Genomic DNA, 10,510 nt, shown 5'->3' with positions numbered 1-10,510 from the left:
CTGTCCTTGGTGTTTTATGAACTACCTAACTTTTATTGCAATCATTTTGAATCCTCTCTTTTGAGTCTCTCTTTACGTTGTATATACAAACAGCAATTAAAATTGAGATCTCAGAATACGCCATTGAACTTGCTTGAAAACTCCTCAAAATAAACCATTCTTTATTGCTTTGCCCCAGCGAAAGGATTAGTTTTCGCGGTTCTTTCCTTGCATAAAACCGTCTGCTCCAAGCTGCTCCCAAACCTCAATAATCACTTGCGCTTGTGTGTACGGTTGCGTATACGAACGCAAGCTTCTACCCCCCCATATGGCAGATGTTACCACGGCACACTTTGCCCATCCGTGTTTCTGGTATTTAATTTCGACTGGTGATGAATTTAGTCCGAGATTTAGCGCCGAGGGGTGTGCTTATTATGTGTCATTAATATTGCTGCCCCTTCTTCCGCATCGCTCTGTTGGGAGTTTTTCCTTACCCCGAGAAAAAAAGACTCCTTCTCTTCGGTCTCCTCCCTTCCCCACAACACACATTATCATATCATTAGTGCGAGTGAGCGGCAATTCCTTCATTTTCATTTCCCAATTGTGTTCGGCGCTTCTGTTCGGCGAGATGAATGCTTTTCGACCGTCCGCCCCCCTCGCATGCTTCTTTTTGACCGCATCTCGAAACACTGCTCGAGCCGTGGCTGCTTGCTGGTTGGCTTGATTGAAACGCCAGTTGACAGATTCCTCCCAGGAATAAGTGCAGTTGGGGGAGGAACCGACGGTACCCACACACACACACACACACGGAGATGAAAGCAAAGTCGTTCATACATTCCCAGCTGGTTTGTTCCGGAGTCCTTTAGCGGGAGTTCCCAACCCCTCAATCTGCTCCCCACTCTCTGCTTCGACACATTCACCCAGAGCCATCCCGTTTTGGGTGGTGCAGTTTTAGGAGGGATGGGGTTGAGCTAAAAGAAAGAATGAAAGTACCACCGGAGCACATCCTGGAGCATGTTCAGGGCTTGCTTGCAACGGTCCCGTGCAAGCGCCAGCCACCGCACAGCACATTTAGGTAGTGGCAGCATAGAAGACGTGCAAGAACTAATAGTTGAAGTGCGCTCTCGAATCTTCCCACCACCATCTTCCCGGCCCTGGAATGCTCCTCCACAGACGGGGGAGAAAAAAGCACGACAACGATGGGGCACACGCTCAAGTACACCCGTGTGAGTGTATGTGACCCAGCCCCTAGATGTGACCGGAGACATGACCAACACCGGTTTTCTGGTGTTGTAGTTGTACCTCACCGTCCGTCTGCCGGTCCAGTCCGGTCCGGATGCACGAGGCACGACGATACCGTACCGAAACCGTACCGTATACATAAATGTTGTATGTAAGGAACAATGCCATTTTCCCGGTGATAATGGAATCCGGCACGTTTTGGGGTATGCTGCTTGTGTGTCTGTGCCGAACGTCGTCTCGCTGGGTTGCCGAGAGCTTGGAAGGAGCCGCTGGACGAGCTGGAGGACACAGCATAAATGAACCCATTCTTGCTTAAGGGGTCGAGTACACACACACACGATGTGAGGGGGTAACACACGATGGACCTTTCGCAATCGTTACTGCCAATGATTGAATGTGTTTTAAGCAATTTCAAGCAATTATTTCGTCGGGGTAATTTCCGACCGGTGGATGGGACTCCCAGCTCGGACAGGAATGTTCACCACCTCTTTATGAGTTTCTGTGTGTTTTCTCTCTCTCTCTCTCTTGAAGTACAGGACAGTGGGAGGAAGATGGGAGGTTTTTCTTATTTTTATTCCACACCCCCTTTGCTACCTTCCCCTCGATCACCGCAACGGCCGAATGAGGTTTACCGATTTAAATGTATATTCATTTATATTCATATTGTACGATGTTTTCTGCTTGTTGACTTTTAGCCAGCTCGTCTTCAAGCATGACCGGGTATAGATAACAAACCAACAAATGGTCAACCACGCCACACCGTACAGGAAGAAGATTCTGGTGCAGTTCATTCTGAAGCTTCGGTTCGGGATTTTTCTTCCGGAGCGCTCCAGGAGCTTCCGACGGGACGTTCCTCTTAAGGGGTTAAGGAAAAGAAATGCTGTCTACCATTAAATTGAATGCAACATATCGTCTCTGCTACTAATTCAGCTTCCACACAAACACACACACACACATCCGCTCATATATTCACACTAAAAAGGAGGAGTGAGCGAGCAGCAAATGGGTTGATTTAAATAAAATAATCTTGAATATTCATACCAGAAATCGAATCCGGCAGAGCATCCGACCATCCCTTCGGTTGCGAATGATAAAGTGCAGCTGAGTGAGTCGGTGTGAAATACGGTGTTGACCGAACGGGAGGGGGGAAGGGCATTCGATTAAAAGATAAATGTGAAGTGAAGTCCATCATTAGTTGCAGGCTAGAAAATTGAAGCCCCCGGACTGATTTGAATGGGGTTGCCAAAGGGGAAAAATGGCGTATTGGCACGCCGCCCCTCTCCTTGATGGAAAGGGCAATGAAAAATCGATTTAATGATCGGCCCGGCCTGATAGCGTTCCGGTTGAAGATTTAAGAGTGCACGCCGGGGCCCTATTTTAAATTGGTATCATTTAAATCTCGACAGCGTCTCGGTGGAGATGAGGCCTTTTCGGAGCTATATTGTGCTGTTGAATTTTGATTCAAATAATTGTAACAAACGGCCGGAACGAAAGCATGCGTGATGCGCTATTATCTTTGCAATAGAATGTGATGTTTGTTAAAGAGAACTTTGAAACCCACTGGCTGATTTATTAGATTTGCATTTAATCTATATTAAACGTCATCGGTACAAAATATGATTAACTTTGACAGAAGAGCAAGCAAGTTAGCAGTACGATCAATGACACTATGGCTCTTCTGACAGTTGTTATGTCAATATTAGGCCGTTTACATCTACGTATACATGTTTGTACACGATGTTTGGTGTACATGCTAGGTAATTTCACATTTTAAATCAAAAGAAAACTAGCTTAACTACATAATATAACACAATGTCGCAGTTTCTCAGATTGCACGAAAGTTTTGACATAACTTCTAGATCCTATGCGCCTTGTTTTGTATATGAAATATTACGGAATCATATCCCAAACAGTCAGGAAGGTGTGTCAACCGTCTCACTTGACAATACTAATATTATTGCATATTAAACAATACACATGTTATTGCAATATGTTTGAAAATAGCTCAATATCTCAATAGCTTCTTATTCTTCTTCTTCTTTTGGCACAACAACCGCTGCCGGTCATGGCCTGCCTGTACCCACTAGTGAAGTGGGCTTGGCTTTCAGTGAACTTTTGTTACCGTAGCAGGATAGTCAGTCCTACGTATGGGGGCACGGTCTATTCGGGGCTTGAACCCATGACGGGCATGTTATTAAGTCGTTCGAGTTCTCAACAGCTAGTTCTATCGAATTTAGAAATTAACTTCATTACTTGAACGCTTCCTTAAGCAGTTTATCCTATATTGACAGTTAAATCCCATAATTATTTACTGTAGTGTTGTCTTAATACGAGCAGATCGTAACGAGTGTGGATGCTTCTTTTTTCCAAATACTTTGGTGAAAGGACCTTGCGGGGCATGTACAATCTATCATTTCCCCCTTTGGAATGAAGTAAATGAATGAATTAGTACATTTTAAAACAAATAAATAAATAATTCAATAAATTAATACAAGCAAAAGGGTGTAAAGCTAACGTAAAAATGTAGTTATAGAAAATAGAGGAGTATAGGATTTTAGCAGGAGTAAGAGTACACGACAACGGCTACACAGATTTTAAGAAAAATTGCGACTTTAAATGTTTCATGCTAGTAAACCTAAAAAAATGATATATAATCACGCTTTGTCGGTTGATGTGTCTTTTCATAGGCAACACAACAAACAACGCACAATCATGCGCAATCTAAATTCAATCTCTGAGGATGTACTATACCTTGCAAAACTTTATGCTCTACCCTAATTTAATTGCAGTTTAATGTTGAAGGCAGCGTTTGATAAAGTGCTTATTTCTTGAAGCTATTACACTGAACTGTCTGAAACACACCCACACACGCATCGAGAGAAACTCCTTGGAGAATAAGAAGAAAAAACGGAACCATGATAACGATATCATTACTGTTTTTACATCATCAATCATAATAATGTCTGGCGGGTAAAGGAAAAACCCCCCAACGCACATTACCAGACAAATAATCGATACATCACCCTAGCTTCTTATAGGCAATCAAAATGCACTGCTTGATTGGGCCACACGTACTACGCACGGGGAGAATAGAAATGGGAAGAAAAGATTCCCCTAATTACCCTACATCATGCAACAATTGCGCCATGAATGGGTAAATATTTGCATCCATCAGCCGTCTGCCGCTCGGTATCAATTTGTCAACCGTATAATTGCACTTTTCCAAACGTCTCCCCTCTTACGCTCGACAGGCCGTCCGTCGAAACAGACACTCCTTCTCACTGCCTCGTGCCAAAAAGTGTGTGTGGGTGTGTGTGTGTGAAGCTCACATCAAGACGCATCGTTTGGTGAAAGGTGCATTCGCGTGAAGAAAATCGATCGCACGAAAGGGAACGCTCTCACATCGGCGCCTTTTTCCCATTTTCCACGCCCTATTGAAGACGTGATCAATTGCCGCCGACGTTTGAAGGAAGAGTGTGCGCAAGAAGATGGTAAGCAAATGCTCACCGAAAATGCAAGAACACTCAGAAATGGTACGCAAATACATTTTACAGGCACATGGTTCCGAACGATGCGGAACCGCTTACACATCACAGAGTGTTGAGAATGCTTGCAAAATGGAAAGAACTCCTCCTCCCAAAAAAAGAGGGAGCGAAAAAACGAATCTCGCAAGCAAAATGTCACTCGTACACTCGGATTTGGCCGGAGATTAAAGTAACATAACAAGATATAACATTCCATTGCGCTTCCCGTGCACTTCCGCCGATGGTCTTGTCCGCGATGGTCCTTTTCGTGTCAGTGCCATCGATTTCCACCAGCTGGCAAACGTCGATCAGTTCAGGCAACTGGCTGGAGACGATGGAGATGAGACCGACACACCATCAAAGTGCATCGGATGTCGTCCCATGTCTTTGGGAGAGGGAGGCTGACATCTCCAGCATGGAAAAGCTCCGATACCGAGCTTGCCTGCATCGAGCACCGAGCATCGTCATATTTGTCGAGTGCAGCCGTGCGTTAGCGTTATAAAATAAAATAACTCCATCCACGGCCTCCGCGGACGGGGGATGCACATTGGGGAAGGGTTGTTGTATTTTTTTTTGGAATGAACATGAAGGGATTGGATGGATGGATGTTTAGAGGCGCGGGCGAGCAAAAAAGTGACTGACACCGAAACGACATCGACCGGTGGCGGTGGCTTTAAAAATCAAACTTTAACCGACAGCACCGAACAACGTCATTTCACTGACGAAAGATACGTCCGTCACGTGTCCTACGCGATCGCACAGCGTCTGTGTGTGTGTGTTTGTATTTGTATTTAGGGACATATAGCCAACACTTACACACACACACACCCTCTCGCAGACAGACGACATCAGAAATCACTCACCGGTGGAGCGTCCTTTTGTTCCTTCCCTGCCATGCCTAGCGAGGATTTAAAATGGGGGATTTTCTAATTCCAATTTCGCAACAAAAAAAAAAGGAATAGCAGGGCAAGATGGTCAGCTGATGTGGTGAAATGGATGCCAATCATGAAATTAAGAACAGTAAATTAAGCTAATTTGTAGAGCATATATAACATTAATGTATCAGTAAACTTAGGAGAATCAGGAAGCACTTGGTGAGATAAAGATGGACAAATTCGAATAAATTAACAGAAATACTGTCTTAATGAATCGTTTTAAAGAGATATTAAACATGATCATATTCTTCTTCGTTCTTAAACGCTAGGATAACTAGATTTGCTATGTGAGGATGAGTTTCAGATGAGAATCGAACCTATTCAGCCTTGTTCTAGCGAGTTTATTTCAACAAAAGATCATCTAATCATTCCAATGTTGATCTATCATGGTCGAATATTCATGTTAAACTTCTTACCAGTGTTATTAATTTTCAAGATACGTAGTAAAGACACCGTAATTTCTATTGAATAATGACGATTGAAGAGATTTGCATTTGAATTCATTCTGCAAAATCTGATCCGAATCTGAGAAATAGTCTATGTTAAAAGTATTAAAAATAAACCAGTTTTAACTATCATCTTTCCTAAATAAATACATAAAGAAACTGTTTATTTAGTACCTACTTTCGCCTGTACAATCCCTTATTTGTACTTATCGTCCTCTATGACTGATTTCTACTCACAGAAGGATGCATATCTTTAATATTACAAACATTGTTACCATACAATCGATGTGGAAGTGGAAGTTTTTTCCAAAAACTTTAATTTGACTCAAAGAGATCAAATTTGCTAAATTTTTTAAACCGATTAAATCCTACATCTGCTATCTTGTGATTGCTTTTTCACACCGAAAAGCACCAAAAGCATTAAACAAGAAGCGCATCTTTAAAATCGCATAAAATCTTCCTATGTAGCCATTTTGCCCCCCTACTCACTTACAGCTTCTTTGCAATTCCAGCGTTGGCAAATTCTTTTTTATTCGTCTCCATTTCCTGTCCCACTTTCTCTCCCTTTATGCCCTACGCTTGCTCCACTCTTGCACAATATATTTTCATCGCCTAACTGGGCCGATATTCGTCTAAAGTTCGGCCCCAAACCGGTCTCCCTCGAACCCCGGCCTTTTGACGTGTTCCACCCGCCAACCGGGTGGGAGGTGGCGATGTACTACGACGGCGACGTGCTCACGGCAATCACGGCTAGTGACATGTTAGATTTATCACCGAGAAAATGCTTTTTCCCGAACGAGGAGCGTAATAAAAAAAACACACACACAGCAACACAGCCAGAAGCCACCAACGCGGGAAGAGTCAGGAAAAAGGACTGTGGGAATCCTTACCAAACTCTTCCCCCGTCCCGAGGTCCCGGGTGTGGAGCGTTCGCACCAAGAGATGTACGCCTTTTGCCAATTCGCTTCCAATCTGTTATTTTCACCGAACCCAATGCTGGAATGCGGGGGAAAAGCTACGGTTAAGGCATAGCATGAATGTGTGTATGTCCAAGTCCAAGTGATGAGCAAAAAAAAGAGCTTGCACATGAAAAGAGAAGAAGAAGTTTTCTTCACACACATACACACACACACCAGGCAGAACGAGCCGGTACGGTAACGGAGATTAAGTTGTAAAAAGGAAGAGGAATTTTTGATTTCGAGTGGGATTTCGTTGTGCTGCTTTTCCGTTCGTGTGTGTGTGTGTGTGTGCTAACTAGGAATAGGACTTTTCTGTGGGGCTGAGAAGAGGTGGGAGGAGGGAAGGATCTAATGCCACCATTTGGAAAGCGGAAAGCAAAGTCTGAATTTCGAAGTTCCTTTTTCCAATAGATCGATCGAACTCTGGTCGGTAGAAGCCAGCAGCAGGGGAATCGTGTGGGAAAACTTTCACCAAACAAGCACTAACGGCAGCAGCACGGCCAGCAACATCGTAAGGTGTTATTTTGCTTCCTTTGCCCGGGCTTCCCAATGTTCCCGCGTGTGAAACAAGATGCATTAAAGAGACCGAAAGAAAACAAGTGCACACGTGGTGTCTGCCTGTTTGGAAAGAAAAACTCCTTCATTTTGTCGAAACCCCGGGAAAAAGTATGAGAAATTCAGCAGCTCAGACAACACGGCCAAGTGAGCTGCACGATGCACGGAATCGTTCACTCACTCACTCGCACTCTCTCTCTGTCTCTCTTTATACAGTCGCGCGCAGATAGTGTACGGACTCGAGTCCATCAGTGTACAGGATGAATAAAGCAAGAAGGAACGAAAAAATAAACCCACCTTCAGAACTATATGACCTCTTTCTCACATGGTCTCCGTCTCCGCCGGCACGGACGATATGAACCCGACGGAACCCGGTGCGCTTGATATTGCGCCGGCAACAAACCCCACCGGTCTATCCACCGGTGGCATCCATCTTCAAAGAACTCATTGAAACACGGTGTGTAAAGGACATACACCACAGCGATTGCGAACCGGTCGGATAAAGCTTCCGGTTGAAGCTATTACTTTTCCGGTCGTTCCGGTTGTTGCACGAGTGTTGCCTGCCCTTCCCGTTTTCGCTTCGCTTCCTGCACCGGCGGGTGTTCCGGGTGTGTCCCGAATGTCCCGCGGTTTGATTGAAATTGATCGATTTCGTTTCGTTGGAGTGGATGTTCGCGAGTTTGATCCTACTTCAACGTTTTGATATAAAAACACACAAACACACATTCGCTTCATGGCAATACAAAGTGGCAAACGCTGGTACGGAATGGTATGGAAATTGGAAAACACAACTCCACTCTAAGCCGATGATTGGTAACGAACGATCGAAACGAACGTTCCCATGGCAGCATCCGGAGTGGAAAACTACGGAACGGCATTTTTCTACAAACCCAAAAGGGCAGGCGCCTGTGCAGGGAAGGTAATAATTAAGACAAATCATTAAATCAAGACATGAAAGAGCATCTCGAATCTGTTTGTTGCTGTTTCGTGCCTAGCGAACGAGGTAGAGAGAGGCATTGCGGCTGCTGGAAAGTGGCCTGCTGGGCGATATGTGTTCGTCCGGCCCGCGGGCAGAGGAGATTGGGGGGGAAGATTTATTGCATTAGGAAGCAGATTTATTTTGCCTCATCTTCCACTCTACGTGGGTGTGCTGTATCGCGATTTTTCATTTGATGGAGGTTGTTTTTGTGGCTTTTTTTCTCCTCCGGTACATACTTGCTTTATCCGCGATTTGCCATTAGGTTTGCTCGGCCGACTCGGGTGGCGCTGCACGGGAATGATTTGCCACCCTATCAAACCCGGTTGCGATGAAAGATGGGCAAAGATCGATCGCTTTGTATGGGTTTGTTGGTAGACGGTTTTTGGCACAGCACAGCGCGATTCAAACAATCATCGTTCGAGTGGTTGTTTCCTATTTTTGTTTTTACGATTCCCGCGGGATGAAGATTTAAGAGCATCTTAATCACATCATCGCTGGGGCACTTTTGCACTGAGGGGGTTTTCAATGGTGTTAAGTGATTCTGGTTCCACACTGCAGCGAGCAGGAGAGAGAGAGAGAGAGAGTAATGCAATTATACTTTCAATTGATCTCGGTTTGCGGAGTGATTAATAACATAAATTTTGAAGAAATTATGGCCCGCTCCCTACCACGACAGACTATTGCTGTTTATTGTTGTAGATAAATGTGTTTTTAAATTGAAGGCAATCTGGTTTTGAAGAATGCTTTTGGGGAAGCTAATTGTTGGGGAAGGGAACCATTAGTCAAAATGGCCACGAATAGCAATGATGTTGCGGTTTCTGTGGAGTTTATGGGAAACTTTAAATGATGTCATAATAGATTATGGAAAGGGACTGAAGAAAGTATTACGAAAGTTTGTTAAAAAGAGTCTTACATAAAGAACTTCAAAGCAGTTGTCAAGAGCCTCCAGTTCGCTTGCCGTAACGACGTAAAAGGTGCTTCGTCTCGCTCTCGCTTGTCTACGGTAAATGAGGTTAATTTAAACACAAATTACACTTGTTATCGTTTTTGCTCTAGAGTTTTTAAATTTATTCTATATTCAGGAACTTGGCCTCTTTGATTGTTACAAACGGGACAGGTCATTCATGTGAGACGAGTTCCATTTTGTATGTGCTCCAGTTCAGTGCCCCAGAATCTTCAAGAAAAAAGGAAAGGATTTACTGGAATGCGTAGAGAGCTTCTGTGGAGGCTATTCTTTTCAAAAGATATTAACCATTAACCAGAATGTCCTGAGCAGTGGCGGATCAAGCAATACCCAAACTAAGCGGCCCGTGGTCGTCTGAAGAATTGGAAAGTAAGATTACTCACAAGCTAATGATGATGTTGATTCTTTTATGGATGCGAATCCTTTCATGAACTTAGACACTTCAACAGGACCTACATAAGTATGGCTTTTTTTACCTCTACTCGTTGATCCGCTGCTGGTCCTGAGCATGGTTTCGGTGGACTATTGGATGGTTCTTATAAGTCAGAACAGAATCGTTACCCAATCAGATCATCGAATCCAAGGAAGAACTTGACTATTTGGCAGCGTGATACTGATGAGTGTTCGAATTCTCTATTGGTCCTAGAAGAAGATCTTCTCCTTAACAAGATTCTTATACACGTTTAACTACCTTAATGGTTGGTTTGTACATGAAGACATTTTTAGGTCCAGGATCATCATCAGAGCTGTTAACCTTATACCAATATGCAAAGCAATAACTTGCATTTTTTCTCGTATAAAACCTATTTAAAATTTAAAAAAACTTATAAAAGGATGACTATGTTTCATAGTTACTAATGACTACATAAAACAAATATAAATCATTGGTTGCAGATGCGTTAAGTTTTGGGTCATCCCAGTATTGTT

This window comes from Anopheles coluzzii, chromosome 2, assembly GCF_943734685.1.
Source record: "Anopheles coluzzii chromosome 2, AcolN3, whole genome shotgun sequence".
Lineage (NCBI taxonomy): Eukaryota > Metazoa > Arthropoda > Insecta > Diptera > Culicidae > Anopheles > Anopheles coluzzii.
This window is presented reverse-complemented; position numbering follows the sequence as displayed.